Below are 14015 nucleotides of genomic sequence, written 5' to 3'. Positions count from 1 at the left end.
CGTCTCCCTAAATCACCTGCCACTGCTCAGGCCTCTTCAGCTAAAACTAAACGTTTCTTAAAACAGGTTGCCAAAGTCTGGAGGCTGGTGAGGAGCCCCGAGGGGACGGTGTGCGGTTCTCTGTGCTCCCCCCACGGTCATGGGCGCGGCAGCCCCCCATCCAGCATCTGTGCTGGGACTGCAGCCTTACTCTCAGGGGTTGAGGAAGACCCTCCTGAGTGAGGATGGAGGGGTCCAGCAGGCCCGGAACAGAGGGTCCCCCAGCATGCAACCCCACCCCTACTGGGACTCCTGGGGCACCCCGGGCCAGGCTGTCAGGCTGCCCATCCCACTCCGCCGCCCACCTCCTCAGGGATCTCGGGGGGTCAGAGGCTCGGTCTGCGGGGCGCAGTCTCAGGTGGGCAGAGGGAGGGGCCCAGGTGCTGCCTGGAGTCGAGGTGAGGACCAGAGGAGGACTGAGGGCCCCCAGGGGATGCATCTGCGGCCCTCCGACAGCCCTGGGAGCCCCCCGGCATGCTGTCCGGATGCAACGTGCACTGATGCCCCTGGGAGGGGGCGGGGAGGGCCTGGGGCAGGGAGGCCGGGGCCAGGTCGGCAGAGGGAAGGAGCCCAGCCCCACCAGGAGTCACGGTACAACCATGAGGGGGACTCGGAGGCCACAAGGCATCCAGGTCGGCCCTGCTGTCAGCCCTGAGCGACCCCCGGCAGGGCTGTGGGAATAAGCGCCACCCCCGACCCCCGCTTCCCTCTCAGGGGTCCTGGCTGCGGAGGGCCTGGGCCTCAGGGGACCAAACACAGGTGGGCAGAGGGGGGGGCCCGACCAGCTGGGAGGGAAGGTGAGGAGCCGAGGGAGGGCTGAGGGAACCCAGCGGGATCATCTCAGCCCTGGGAAGCCCTGGGCTTGGTGGCCTGATGTGCTGTCCATAGATTCCCACCGGGGGTCTCAGGACAGTGAGGGCCTTGGTGTGAGGGTCCGGCCCTGGGTCAACACAGGGGGCGTCCCAGGACCTGCCAGAGCTCAAGCTGAGGACCCTGAGGGAGGACAGAGGGGACCCCACTGACCCCGCCCCTGCCGACAGCCCTGGGCAGTCCCGGGACGGAATGAGCACTTGGCAAGGCGTTTTGACTTCGGCATCCAGGTCTCAGAGATACTGGGGACCTGGGATAAGGGGCGGGGCCTCATGAGCGCAGAGGGTAAAATGTCAGGTCCCTGGTGGACTAAGGTTAGGGCCCTTAGGCAGGACTGAGGGGACCCTGAGGGAGGACAAAAGGGACCCACCAGATCCCCGCCCTTGCAGGTGGCCCTGGGAGGCCCCGGGGCGGGATGAGCACAGTAGGCCTGTCCTGACTTCCTGACGTCCAGGTCTCAGAGATACTGGGGACCTGGGATAAGGGGCGGGGCCTAAGGTGGGTGGAGGGGAGAATCGCAGGTCCAGCTGGGAGTCAACATGAGGACCCTGAGGGAGGACAGAGGGGACCATGGACCTCAGATCAGAGTCGGCCCTGGGAGGTCATAGGGCAGGAGGGCCACTTACAGCACTTCCTGACATCCGGGTCTCATAGAGAGTGGGAACCTGGTATGCGGGGCGGGGTGTCAGGTGGGCAGAGGGGAGATTCCCAGGTCCTGCCGGGGGTCAAGGTGAGGACCCTGAGGCAGGACTGAGGGGACCCTGGACCCCAGAACAGAGGGGACCTCAGAGAAGCTCACCCATGCTGTCAGCCCTGCTAGGTCTCCGGCAGGGCTGACGGGACGTTGCAGGCTCTCACCTCTGCCACGTGGTTGGGGATGGAGGCGTCTTGGGATGCGAAGACCTTGGTCTGAGGTGAAACATCAGGTCAGCAGAGGGAGGAGTCCCAGGATCTGCCAGGTGTCAAGGTGTGGACCCCGAGAGAGGACTGAGGGGAGCCCAATCCCCGGAACAAAGGGGGGCCCACAGAAATCTGGCCTGACCCAACGGTCAGCCCTGGAAACCCCAGGCAGGACCTGTCTCACTGACCCCTCCTCATTTCCAGATGGGTGGGCTCAGGGAGGCGGGAGCCTTGCTCTGGGGGTCTGGCCTCAGGCCCTGGCAAGGGTCATGGGGAAGACTGGGGAGACCCCTCCTCACAGAGTACTTGGAGCCCAGCCGGCCCTGCCCCTTTTGTCAGCCGTGGGTGTCCCAGAATAGGTGGGTACATGGACTGCCCCTCACTTCCTCTTCTGGTGTCTTATGGAGGTGAGGCCTTGGCTGAAGGAGATGAGTCACAGTCAGCAGAGGGAGCTGTCCCAGGCCCTGTAGGGTGTCAAGGTGGAGACTGAGCCAACCGCCCATCGTCCCAGCACAGATGGACCCCATGGCGTTTGGTTGTCCCTTGTGAGCCCTGTTAGCCCCTGGGCACCATGGCCAGATGTGGAGGTCCTCACGCCCTTCTTTTCAGCGCAGGGAATGTGTCTTGAGAATTTTGCCTCAGGACAGCAGACAGAGGGCCCAGGCCCTGCCAGGGGGAAGGGGAGGCCCTGCCCTGAGTGAGCACACAGGGGGCCACCCACGCCAGGACAGTGGGAACCTCACAGAGTCCGGCCCACCCCTCCTACCAGCACCGAGGGGCCCAGGGCTGTGCCACAATCTACACCCGAGGTGCGCCCTCCATTCCTCTTACAGGGGCTCCAGGAACCGGGAGGCGAAGGCCCAGGTCTGAGGCACGTGTCCTCAGGCCACAGAGCAGAGGAGGCCCAGGCAGCGCCAGGAGTCAAGGTGAGGTGCGTGCCCTGAGTGTGCACCCAGGGGCTCCCCCTCCCAGAACACAGGGGACCCCACAAGGCCCAAGTCACCGCACCTCCCCACACCCCTCTCAGCCCCGGTCGGTACCTGGGGCTGTGCTGGCTGCACCCTGAGGGGCCACCTCGCTTCCTTCTTCAGGTTGGCAGGGGACAGGCCGCCCAGGAGGAGCGCCCCTGTGAGGCCCGAGGGCACCCCTCCAGGCGAGCCCTGTAAGTGGCCTTCGTCAGAGCTGCCCAGGGTGCGTTTCTCCGCCGAGGCCGCTCACACCCCCTTTCTCCCACAGGCCCGTGGTCCCCACCTGTCACCCCTGCCCAGACTCCCGTCGGCGGCCTGACCCCAGTCATCAGGCCCCTGGTCGAGATGAGCGAGCTGCGCCAGCCTGAGGCAGACCTTCAGGACCCAGTCCAGGCCCAGGGCCCGGTGGAGGCGCAGCTGTTTGGGGCTGCGGGCGAGGAGGCCGCATCCCCCTCGTCCTCCTCCTCCTCCGTCGCCCCCTCCTTCTCCGCCTATGCGGAGTCCTTGCCCCAGGAGGCACTTACTGTGCTGATGGCTGACCTGGTGGGGTTCCTGCTGCCCAAGTATCGCACAAAGGAGACTACCACAGAGGCAGAAATGCTGACCATCCTCAAATATTACCAGGACCACTTCCCCGTGGTCTTCAGGCGAGCCTCTGCGTGCACTCGCAGCTGGTCCTTGGCCTCGACGTCAAGGAAGTGGACCCCAGCAATCACTCCTATGTCCTCGTCCCCACCCTGGGCCTCGCCTAGGATGGGATGCTGAGTGACGGGCCGAGCATGCCCAAGCCCGGCCTCCTGGTGTTGCTCCTGGGCCTGATCCTCCTGGAGGATGACTTTGTTGCCCCAGAGGAGGAGGTGTGGGGAGCACTTAGCAAGGTGGGTGTGTGTGCCGGGAGGGAGCACTACATCTATGGGGAGCCCAGGGAGCTCCTGACCAAAGTGTGGGTGCAGGAGGGCTACCTGGAGTACCGGCAGGTGCCCCACTGTGACCCCGCCCGCTACAAGTTCCTGTGGGGTCCCCGGGCCCATGCGGAGGCCAGCAAGTGGCAGGTCCTGGAGTATCTGCTCAGGGCCAGTGGATGGGATCCCAGGTCCTTCCCATCCCTGTGTGCAGAGGGTGTGAGCGATGAGGAAGAGGGGGCCTGAGCCAGAGCAGAAGCCAGGCTCCTTCCAGGCCCACATCCAGCAGCTTCTCCCGTGGGGCAGGAAGGGAGGCTGATCCTTCGCTCAGAGTTTGAAGAGGGCCCAGGCCTGTCGGGGGAACCCGGTGTGCAGCATATTTGGGTTCCTGTTGTGTATGATGACATGGAATTTCATCTCTGTTTTCTTTAGGAAATTTTCAAATATTGTTCCACTTAAAAGAAGGCTTAATAAGATTCAGTATCTAAGTTTGTGAATGACATTAATCACACATGTATTTGCACTAATTCAGTTCAACAACAAGAGTTTTGCAATTGGGTAAAACAAATAGTAAGATTCCCATATTATTTTGTGATCCTGAACAAGATAACATGGCATTGGAATAGGAATTTACTTGGAAATGTGAAAGTAATTAACAGTACAACTGAAGGCCACCCCGTTGTTCCTCGGGACACACCATCGTCGGCTCAGTGGTGCGTGCCCTGCTGTGGGACTGTCCTGTTCCCACCATAGGGCAGGACCAGGTCCCGGGCATGTGGGCCAGAGGGGGAGTGGCTGCCCTAGGGGGAGCGGGCATTGCCAGCGCCCATAGTCCTGGCGGGAGGCCACCCGTGGGGCCCTCAGGAAGGGAGACTGTTGGGAGATGGAGGGCCACCGGGTGGGGTGTAGCGGAGGCACATTGTTGGGGACCCTGGGGGGGGGGGCCGGGACCCGTGGGCTCTGGTTGCTGTTAGAAGTTCCTCTCTGTGTTCCTCTCTGTTCAATGGTTTCAGTCAATATTTCTCTTTAATAAATTTCCCTGAAAGTTTCAGCTGAGTCTGGCCTCTGCTGTGGGTAATGGAGGGAAAGGGCTGCTGGGGGTGAGGGCGGGGGTCCAGAGTAGGATTCCTGCTCAGCACCCAAGGGACACCTCTCCAGTGAGAGGGTAGGGTAGGCACTTTGCAGACGCAGACATGGTGAGGGTTTTTCTTCCATTTCATAGGTGAACTGTAAAGTTGTAGTGAAAACTGATAATTGCCTCAAAAGGCAGTAGAGAAGTTAAAATGTAAATGAAAAACTTGATTCTCAGCAGGAAAAAGGGAACATAGGAGCAAAAATAGTTGGACAGACAGTGCTATGGACTGAATATTTGTGAAACTGTCCCCCTCATTCACCTGTTAAATTCTAACCACCAAAGGGATGGGATTTGGAGGTGGGGCCCTGGGAAGTGATTAGCCCATGAGGAGGGAGCCCTCATGAATGAGATTATTGCCCTTATAAAAGAGACCCCAGACAGCTGCCTCATCCTCTTGTGCCATGTGAGAAGATGGCTAGTTGATAACAACTAGACAAGAAATCAGTCCATATAAAGAAGAGCTTTATTACTATTATTTATTACTCAGCTGTACAAAGGAACGAAATTGGGTCATTTGTAGAGACGTAGATGGATCTAGAGACTGTCATACAGAGTGAAGGAAGTCAGAAAGAGAGAAACAAATATTGTATATTAATGCACATATGTGGAACCTAGAAAAATGGTACAGGTGTACCGGTTTGCAGGACAGAAGTAGAGACACAGATGTAGAGCACAAACGTGTGGACACCAAGGTGGGAAAGTGTTGGGGGCGGGGGGTGGTGCTGTGATGAATTGGGAGATTGGGATTGACATATGTACACTAATATGTATAAAATGGATAACTAATAAGAGCCTGCTGTATAAAAAAATAAATAAAATAAATTCAAAAATTAGAAAAAAAGAGAAAGAAAAAAGAATAGCTTTATGACATTAACAATCACAGCAGAAACCCACCTGTAAAGACAGATTGACCTATGTGCCACCATGGGCTCTGCATCTGCAAGTTTGCTCCTCCCACTCCGCAGCCTTGCAGGGAGGCCTTCCTATTGGTGGAAGGCCAATGGGCGTGTCTTTTGCTTCCGGAGGCGCCAAGCCTTGGGACCTCACGCCCTCAGTGCGCGTGGCTACTGCTGCTTCCGTAGCAAAGCGCCTCCTCACGTGCTCTTCTGATCCAACCACTTTCTCTGTAAGGAGACGTCTAGAACTTTCTCTCTCATCTTCCTCGGGCTTCCGGGAGCACCCGGAAACCCACGTGGCGTTCTCACAGAGTGCCTGGGACAGTGGGCTGCACAGTTCCTGGCTGCAGTGCTGAGACGAGCTCTTCAGCCCCTTCTGAGCGGGACTCCGGCGTCATCCACAGAGTCAGAGAAAGTCAGGAGACAGGCGGGGGGTTTGCCGGGGGATGGACTCCACAGGTACCGGGGGCGCTGGGAAGGAGTGAGGGTGGGGGGAGGGGTACGGGCTGCTCGATGGGGAGTGGGGGAGGGGCGGCGGAGGGCAGCGGGCTGAAGGGGGGCTGAGGGAAGGGTCCCTCAGTGTGCGGGTCTGAGGGGAGGACCGTTAGCTGCTGGGGTGGCTGGTGGGGGGCGTTCTGGAGTCGGGGTGCAGAGGGTGGGGTAATGGCCTAGCGTGGGGGGGGCCCGGAGCGGTGGGCTTCCTGCTGGGCGGGTGGGGCCAGCTTTGGGGGCCAGAGGAGAGGACGACTGGCTGTGGGGGTGGGGAGGACGCGACGGGCGGGCCACTCCCCCTCCTTGGGCCGAGACACGAGGCGAGGGCTAACGGCTGCTGCGTGTGGCGGGAGGAAGGCGGAGCTACTCCTGGCGGAGGCGCGGGTCGATGGGGAGGACTCTCGGGCCCCCTCCCCGGGCCGAGACACGAGGCGAGGGCTAACGGCTGCTGCGTGTGGCGGGAGGAAGGCGGAGCTACTCCTGGCGGAGGCGCGGGTCGATGGGGAGGACTCTCGGGCACTCTCCCCGGGCCGAGACACGAGGCGAGGGCTAACGGCTGCTGCGTGTGGCGGGAGGAAGGCGGAGCTACTCCTGGCTGAGGCGCGGGTCGATGGGGAGGACTCTCGGGCCCCCTCCCCGGGCCGAGACACGAGGCGAGGGCTAACGGCTGCTGCGTGTGGCGGGAGGAAGGCAGAGCTACTCCTGGCTGAGGTGCGGGTCGATGGGGAGGACTCTCGGGCCCCCTCCCCGGGCCGAGACACGAGGCGAGGGCTAACGGCTGCTGCGTGTGGCGGGAGGAAGGCGGAGCTACTCCTGGCTGAGGCGCGGGTCGATGGGGAGGACTCTCGGGCCCCCTCCCCGGGCCGAGACACGAGGCGAGGGCTAACGGCTGCTGCGTGTGGCGGGAGGAAGGCGGAGCTACTCCTGGCGGAGGCGCGGGTCGATGGGGAGGACTCTCGGGCCCCCTCCCCGGGCCGAGACACGAGGCGAGGGCTAACGGCTGCCGCGTGTGGCGGGAGGAAGGCGGAGCTACTCCTGGCGCAGGCGCGGGTCGATGGGGAGGACTCTCGGGCGCGGGTGCGGTAGGCGTTATGGGAGCTCCCACCGGGGCGGGGGGTGGGGTGGGGTGGAGGACACTCGTGGCAGGAAGGGGGCTCCGGCTCCCAGGTCGGGGGGGGCAAGACGGGTGGGCTCTTCGTCTGGGGTGCGAGAGGCGAGAGCCCCTGGCTCTGACGGTGCTCGGGGGAGGACTCCCCGGTGTGGGGAGGTGAGAGAGGCAGTCTGATCTCTAAGCATGGGGGGCGCCCGGCTTGCAGGGCCCAGAGCGGAGCGCCAACAGGTGGTGGGTGGGGGAGGGTGTATGGGGGGATGTGGTGGGGGAGGGTGCGGGGAGGAGCCGCCTGGCCACGAGGGGCGTAAGTGATGCTGAGAGGGGCAGGCGCTGGGGCTGCTGTGATCCGGTGGAGGCTGTTGGCCATGGCAGATGGATTTGTGGGGGTCCAGGGAGGGGCTCTGGCCCCCTGCATGAGGCATCGAGAAGCTCCAGGTCGCACTGGAGGCCATAGGGCGCGATGAGCGCTTGCAGTACTTCCTCACATCCTGGCCGCGGAGAGACTGGGGAGCGGCTATAAGGGGCGGGGTCTCAGGTGGGCGGAGGGAAGGATCCCAGGTCCTGCGTGGAGTCAAGTTGAGGCCCCTGAGGGAGGACTGAGGAGACGCTGGGCCCCAAACAGAGGGGACCCCACAGATCCCCGACCCTGCCGTCAGCCCTGGGAGGCCCCGGGGTAGGATGGGCACACGCATTGTTTCTTTATTTCCCCATCAGGTCTGACAGACCCTGGGGACTTGGTATAAAGGACGGGGCCTCAGATCGATAGAGGGGAGGGTCCAGGTGCTGCCAGAGTGAGGGCGAGGCCCCTGAGGGAGGACTGAGGGGAGCCCACAGAAACCCATCCGTGTGGTCAGCCCTGGGCAACAGCGGGGCGGGATGACCCCAGGCAGCATTTCCTGACATCCGGGTCCCAGAGAAAGTGGGGACTTGGGGTAAGGGGCAGGGCCTCAGGTGGGCAAAGGGGGGGATCCCAGGTCCTGCCGGGCGTCAAGGTGAGGACCCTGAGGGAGGACAGAGGGGACCGTGGGCCCCAGAACAGAGGGGACCTCAGAGGAGCTCGCCCATGCTGTCAGCCCTGGGAGGTCCCGGGCAGGGCTGACAACGTTGCAGGGTCTCACCTCTGCCACGTGGTTGGGGATGGAGGCATCTTGGGATGCGAAGACCTTGGTCTGAGGGGAAACATCAGGTCAGCAGAGGGAGGAGTCCCAGGATCTGCCGGGGTCAAGGTGTGGACCCCGGGAGAGGACTGGGGGGGCCCAATCCCCGGAACAATGGGGGGCCCACAGAGTCCGGCCCACCCCTCCTACCAGCACCGAGGGGCCCAGGGCTGTGCCACAATCTACACCCGAGGTGCGCCCTCCATTCCTCTTACAGGCGCTCCAAGAACCGGGAGGCGAAGGCCCAGGTCTGAGGCACGTGTCCTCAGGCCACAGAGCAGAGGAGGCCCAGGCAGCGCCAGGAGTCAAGGTGAGGTGCGCGCCCTGAGTGTGCACCCAGGGGCTCCCCCTCCCAGAACACAGGGGACCCCACAAGTCTCAAAACACCACACTTCCCCACACCCCTCTCAGCCCCGGTTGGTACCTGGGGCTGCGCTGGCTGCACCCTGAGGGGCCACGTTTGGCTGCACCCTGAGGGGCCACGTCACTTCCTTCTTCAGGTTGGCAGGGGACAGGCCGCCCAGGAGGAGCGCCCCTGTGAGGCCCGAGGGCACCCCTCCAGGCGAGCCCTGTAAGTGGCCTTCGTCAGAGCTGCCCAGGGTGCCTTTCTCCGCCGAGGCTACTCACACCCCCTTTCTCCACCAGGCCCGTGGTCCCCACCTGTCACCCCTGCCCAGACTCCCGTCAGCGGCCCGACCCCAGTCATCAGGCCCCTGGTCGAGATGAGCGAGCTGCGCCAGCCTGAGGCAGACCTTCAGGCCCCAGTCCAGGCCCAGGGCCCGGTGGAGGCGCAGCTGTTCGGGGCTGCGGGGGAGGAGGCCGCATCCCCCTCGTCCTCCTCCTCCTCCGTCGCCCCCTCCTTCTCCGCCTGTGCCGAGTCCTTGCCCCAGGAGGCACTTACTGTGCTGAAGTCTCACCTGGTGGTATTCCTGCTCCTCAAGTATCGCACCAAGGAGCCGATCTCCAAGGCGGAGATGCTGAATATGGTCCTCTGTGACCATCAGGACCACTTCCCCGTGGTCTTCAGCCAAGCTTGCGAGTGCATGCAGCTGGTGTTTGGCATGGACGTGAAGGAGGTGGACCCCCGCGAGTGCACCTACGTCCTGGTCCCCACCCTGGGCCTCACCTGTGATGCAGTGCTGAGCGACGGGCAGAGCATGCCCAAGGCCGGCCTCCTGGTGATGCTCCTGGGCCTGATCGCCCTGTACGGTGACCACGCCCCTGAGGAGGAGGTCTGGGAAGCACTTAGCGTGATGGAGGTGTGTGCAGGGAGGGAGCACTGCATCTACGGGGAGCCCAGGGAGCTCCTGACCAAAGTGTGGGTGCAGGAGGGCTACGTGGAGTACCGGCAGGTGCCCCACAGCGACCCCGCCCGCTACGAGTTCCTGTGGGGTCCCCGGGCCTACGCGGAGACCAGCAAGTGGCAGGTCCTGGAGCATCTGCTCAGGGTCAGTGGATGGGATCCCAGGTCCCTCCCATCCCTGTGTGCAGAGGGTGTGAGCGATGAGGAAGAGGGGGCCTGAGCCAGAGCAGCAGCCAGGCTCCTTCCAGGCCCAAGTTCACTGGTAGGAAGTGAGGTTGGTCCTTCACTCTGAGTTTGAAGAGAGAGCGGTCGAGTTTCCAAGTAGTGAGGGCCCCTGCGAGTGGGGGGAACGTGGTGTGTAGCATCTTTGGGTTCCTGTTGTGTATGATGACATGGAATATCATCTGTTTTCTTTAGGAATTTTTCAAATGTTATTCGTTTTAATGGAAGACTAAACAAGCTTCAGTGTCTAACTTTGTGCATGACTTTGATTAGAATGTGTTTATAATTACCCAGTTTAAGAACAAGAGTTTTGCTGTTTTGTAAAAGAGATTGGGAAATCTCCCATTTCATTTTGTGACCCTGAGGCAGATAACATGGAATTGGAATCAGAACTGCTCTGGTAATGTGAAAGTACTTAGCAGTAATATAGATGGGGGAAGAATTAGAAAAATAAAAGTAATCGTAGTGAGTTTTTGCTTCTTATCCTTCTTGTCTGTCATTCTGTAAAACTACGCTATCTCTGTTTAGTTGGATTTGCACGGTGATTTACGAAAGCATGAAAAACTTGATTTGAGTAAGTAAGCCCCCTGCTCTCCGGCTTATATATTCGGCAGACCTTCACGGAGCCTCTGCTCTCTGGAAGGGCCTGTGTTAGTAGCGGGAATGCTAGGAAAAGCAGGACACACCCACACCTAGGGGGATGGTCTAGGAGCCACAGTCACATGAGGAAGGTGGTGAGACGTCCCCCAAGTCCCACAGAACAAGTCAACATGGGACGAGGCGGTGGGGCTCCAGGAGCGGGCCCTGGAGGGTAAGTGCCCCGAGCCAGGGCAGTTTGGGCCTTTGGGAAGCAGGGCTTCCTTCTGTGGGAGGTGATGGTGATGAAGCTGCATATTCTCTGACATGACCGGGACAAGAAAGTGCCCAACCAAAGGCCAGAGGAGAGAGGGGAAGGGTCTGTGATCCAAACAATATGAGAAATAACTGCCCATCGTCAACATTCCCACAGACGCCAGGTCCTGTGAGCTGCTTCACGAAGCTCACGCGCATCCCTGCAACCCTACAAGACACGGCTCGTCACACCCACTCGCTTCACAGGTGACGAACCTGAGGCCACGGGGCTTGGGAATCTTCCCAGGGTCACGTGCTGCTAAGTGACGGGGTGGGGACCAGAGCCCTGGTCTGAATTCCTCTCGAGCCCACGCTGCGCCCACCCACCCCCGGCCCGTGGCCGACCTCCTGACTGGCGACCCATTGCTCTTCTCGGTGCTACACGGTGTCTTTCAGTTGACAAAAAGCAGGCCCAAGAAAGGAAGGTGCCAAGGAGAAGCAGAGGCAGTGTGGGGCTGGTCTGTGGTTTGCTGAGATCCGCCACTGCCAGGTGCCGGCATTTCTGTCCAGTGCCGGCACCTTCCCGCGTGACGGCGCCCCGTCCCTGTTCCTGCCCTGGGGCCCTCCTGCCCAACGGGAGCCCGGCCTGCTGAGCTGCTCATGGCTGAGCCACGGGCAGGGAGGGACTGAGACTGCCTGGGACTGACTGTAAGGCCCCAGTGCCTACCGGGACAAGGCCCCTCCAGGAGCCTCCTCAGATACTGGAGGGAAGTGAACGCTGGCAGACACCCCGAGACCCTGGCGGCAGCGAGGGAGGGGAGCGGCTGGAGGGCCTCTGGGCTGGGGGCATCGGGGCGCGGAAGCCAAGGGCAGGGGCCGCAGGGCGAGGCTGGGAAAGGCAGGCCTTGGACGTCACCAGGGCTTGTGCCTGCCCAACTGAAGGGTCCCGAGACCCGGCTGAGAAAGACCCCCACGGTGCCACACAAACCCACTGCCGGGGCCTGGCTGGCACCTGGGAGGGAGGGGGACCAGGAAGGAGGCAGCTCCTACGGGACCCAGGGGGCGAGGGAGGGCCCGAGGAGGGGGGCAGCAGGCAAGGCCACACAGGCGGGCCCACCCAAGGAGGCCCCAGCCTTCGGGCCCCTTCCGAGGAGCCACCGACGGCCTCCACCGAAATTCGCAGCCTCCGAGGTCACGTCCCTACAGGAGGAACTGACCTGAAAGAGTGCTTTGTAAACCACTTTAGAAGCACAAAGACCAGGGAGCAGGCCCGAATCTAGGCCTGGGAGCTCCATCCAGGATGCCAGTCCTTAGGCTGAAAGGCACCTCGGGAGGTCCTCTTCCACACCCTCTTAGCTCTCCCCTTTCAGAAATAGGGCAGTGGCGCTCACAGAGGGCAGATGACCCTGCTTAGTGGCAGAGCTGGGACAGGGACCTCGGATCCTCGCAGACGGGCCTTTCCAAGGTGCCACTCTGTCCCCTCCACAGTGGCTATTTAGGACAAAGTCGCCCACAATGGCCAGAGAACGCGCATCGCCAAACCCACCATCCTATCCTCCCACCTGCGGTGAAGACGGACGACTCTCATTCGGGTTTCGGCGCGTCTGACACCCAGACCCTCATCTATTTCCAAATGCACGTGGACGGGGGCTTCCTCCGGTCACGTCTAGGTCGGCAAGTAGGAAATTTCCTTGAGAGTGAGTCCGTGTCACTTAGGCCCGTTCAAAAGCATCTAAGCTGAAAGCAAACAAAATCATTCTATGTATCCTCAAGGTAACAGCGAGACAGGGCCCCGGGGGTGGAGGTGGAGGGGGGGCAGGGGCAGGCGTGGGGAAGGAGAGCAGGGCTGGCCTGGGAGCGCACCAGTGAAATGCTCGCTTTCAATGGGACAGGCTACACGCTGAAGCCCCTAATCAAGTCCTTCAAAGGGCAAGTACCCACAGAGACCCAAGGTGGACGTGGGAGGCCAGGATCGGGGGCAGCAGAAGCCAAACCACCCCACTGCGGAAAGGAAACAGGGCTTTCGAGGCAGCCTGCAGGGAGGCTGGATCCGACGGTCTGGGAAGGCGATGGGAAAAGGACACACGCAGGTGTTCCAAAAATGAGCACTCTTGGGCCACGAGAAGGGCTTCTACGGGAAGAAATGGTCGCTGAAGACAATCCCTCTGTGATCCGCACAGGGATGAGGTCTGGGGCAGGCAGAGGAGAGAAAGGCTGCAGTCCCAGCACAGATGCTGGATGGGGGGCTGCCGCGCCCATGACCGTGGGGGGAGCACAGAGAACCGCACACCGTCCCCTCGGGGCTCCTCACCAGCCTCCAGACTTTGGCAACCTGTTTTAAGAAACGTTTAGTTTTAGCTGAAGAGGCCTGAGCAGTGGCAGGTGATTTAGGGAAACGCTTGCTTTGATGATTAGATCATATTACCTGTTGGAGTTACGTGTTTGTCACTTTTTCATCCTCATTCATAGTGAGTAATACATTTTACATGTCTGTGCAGTGCAGTGTGTGTCCTATGTATATATATAACATGTGTGTAGAATATATGTGCCTATATACACATGCATTGCCATACCACATGTATGTATAGGGAACGCGTCGTGTATGTTCCAGTACCCAGACTGAGGTCATCCACAGGGCCCTGAAGGGCACAGACACTCACGCCCCGTGGGGGTGCTGAGAGTCCTCTAGCCCGGCGGTCCCCGTGCTTTGAATGCAGGCTTGCCGCCTGCCTGACAGCCAGTCTGCCCGGGGAAGTGAGCCTGCAGGAGAAGGTGGGGCCACCACGCCGCCGGAAGAGACGGGAGCAGAGTGGGCAGTGGAAGGAGAGAGCAGGGCCCAAGCCTGCGCAGAAGAGCCGCCTGCCGAGGGCCATGCCTCGGACCCCCACGTCCAGGACCCTTCTCCATCCTCACACCCTCAGTCCTAGACCCTCACCCTCCTCCCTGGCCCTCGTGTCCATTTCACGAGAGATGGTGACCTGATGGGGCTGGGGAGGCCACGTGGGTAGAATCCAGTGTCAGGCTCTCATGGGCACTAATGCCTGGCTTCCCTGTGTTTTCTCCATTATGTGGCCTGAGGCATCAGGTAGTAGGACCCCGTGGAGGACAGCTGAATCCCCCTTGACTGTTGGGGAGACATGTCAGGCCAGTGCAGGGACGGGGCTTTGCACGTACACGAAGCTCAGCTTG

At 61.2% G+C, this 14015-nt stretch overlaps 1 pseudogene across 1 annotated transcript; it reads left to right on the top strand.

Annotated features, from left to right (window-relative positions):
• The first annotated feature begins 9170 nt into the window (after positions 1 to 9170).
• On the top strand, positions 9171 to 12330 carry LOC309620093 (melanoma-associated antigen 10 pseudogene; annotated as a pseudogene). Its single transcript has one exon. The product of its transcript is annotated as a melanoma-associated antigen 10 pseudogene (transcript).
• Positions 12331 to 14015: the final 1685 nt, after the last annotated feature.

Source organism: Balaenoptera borealis (assembly GCF_965194805.1).
Source record: "Balaenoptera borealis genome assembly, chromosome: X".
NCBI lineage: Eukaryota > Metazoa > Chordata > Mammalia > Artiodactyla > Balaenopteridae > Balaenoptera > Balaenoptera borealis.
The sequence above is the reverse complement of the archived record's forward strand: the minus strand, read 5'-3'. Positions and strand labels throughout refer to the sequence as shown.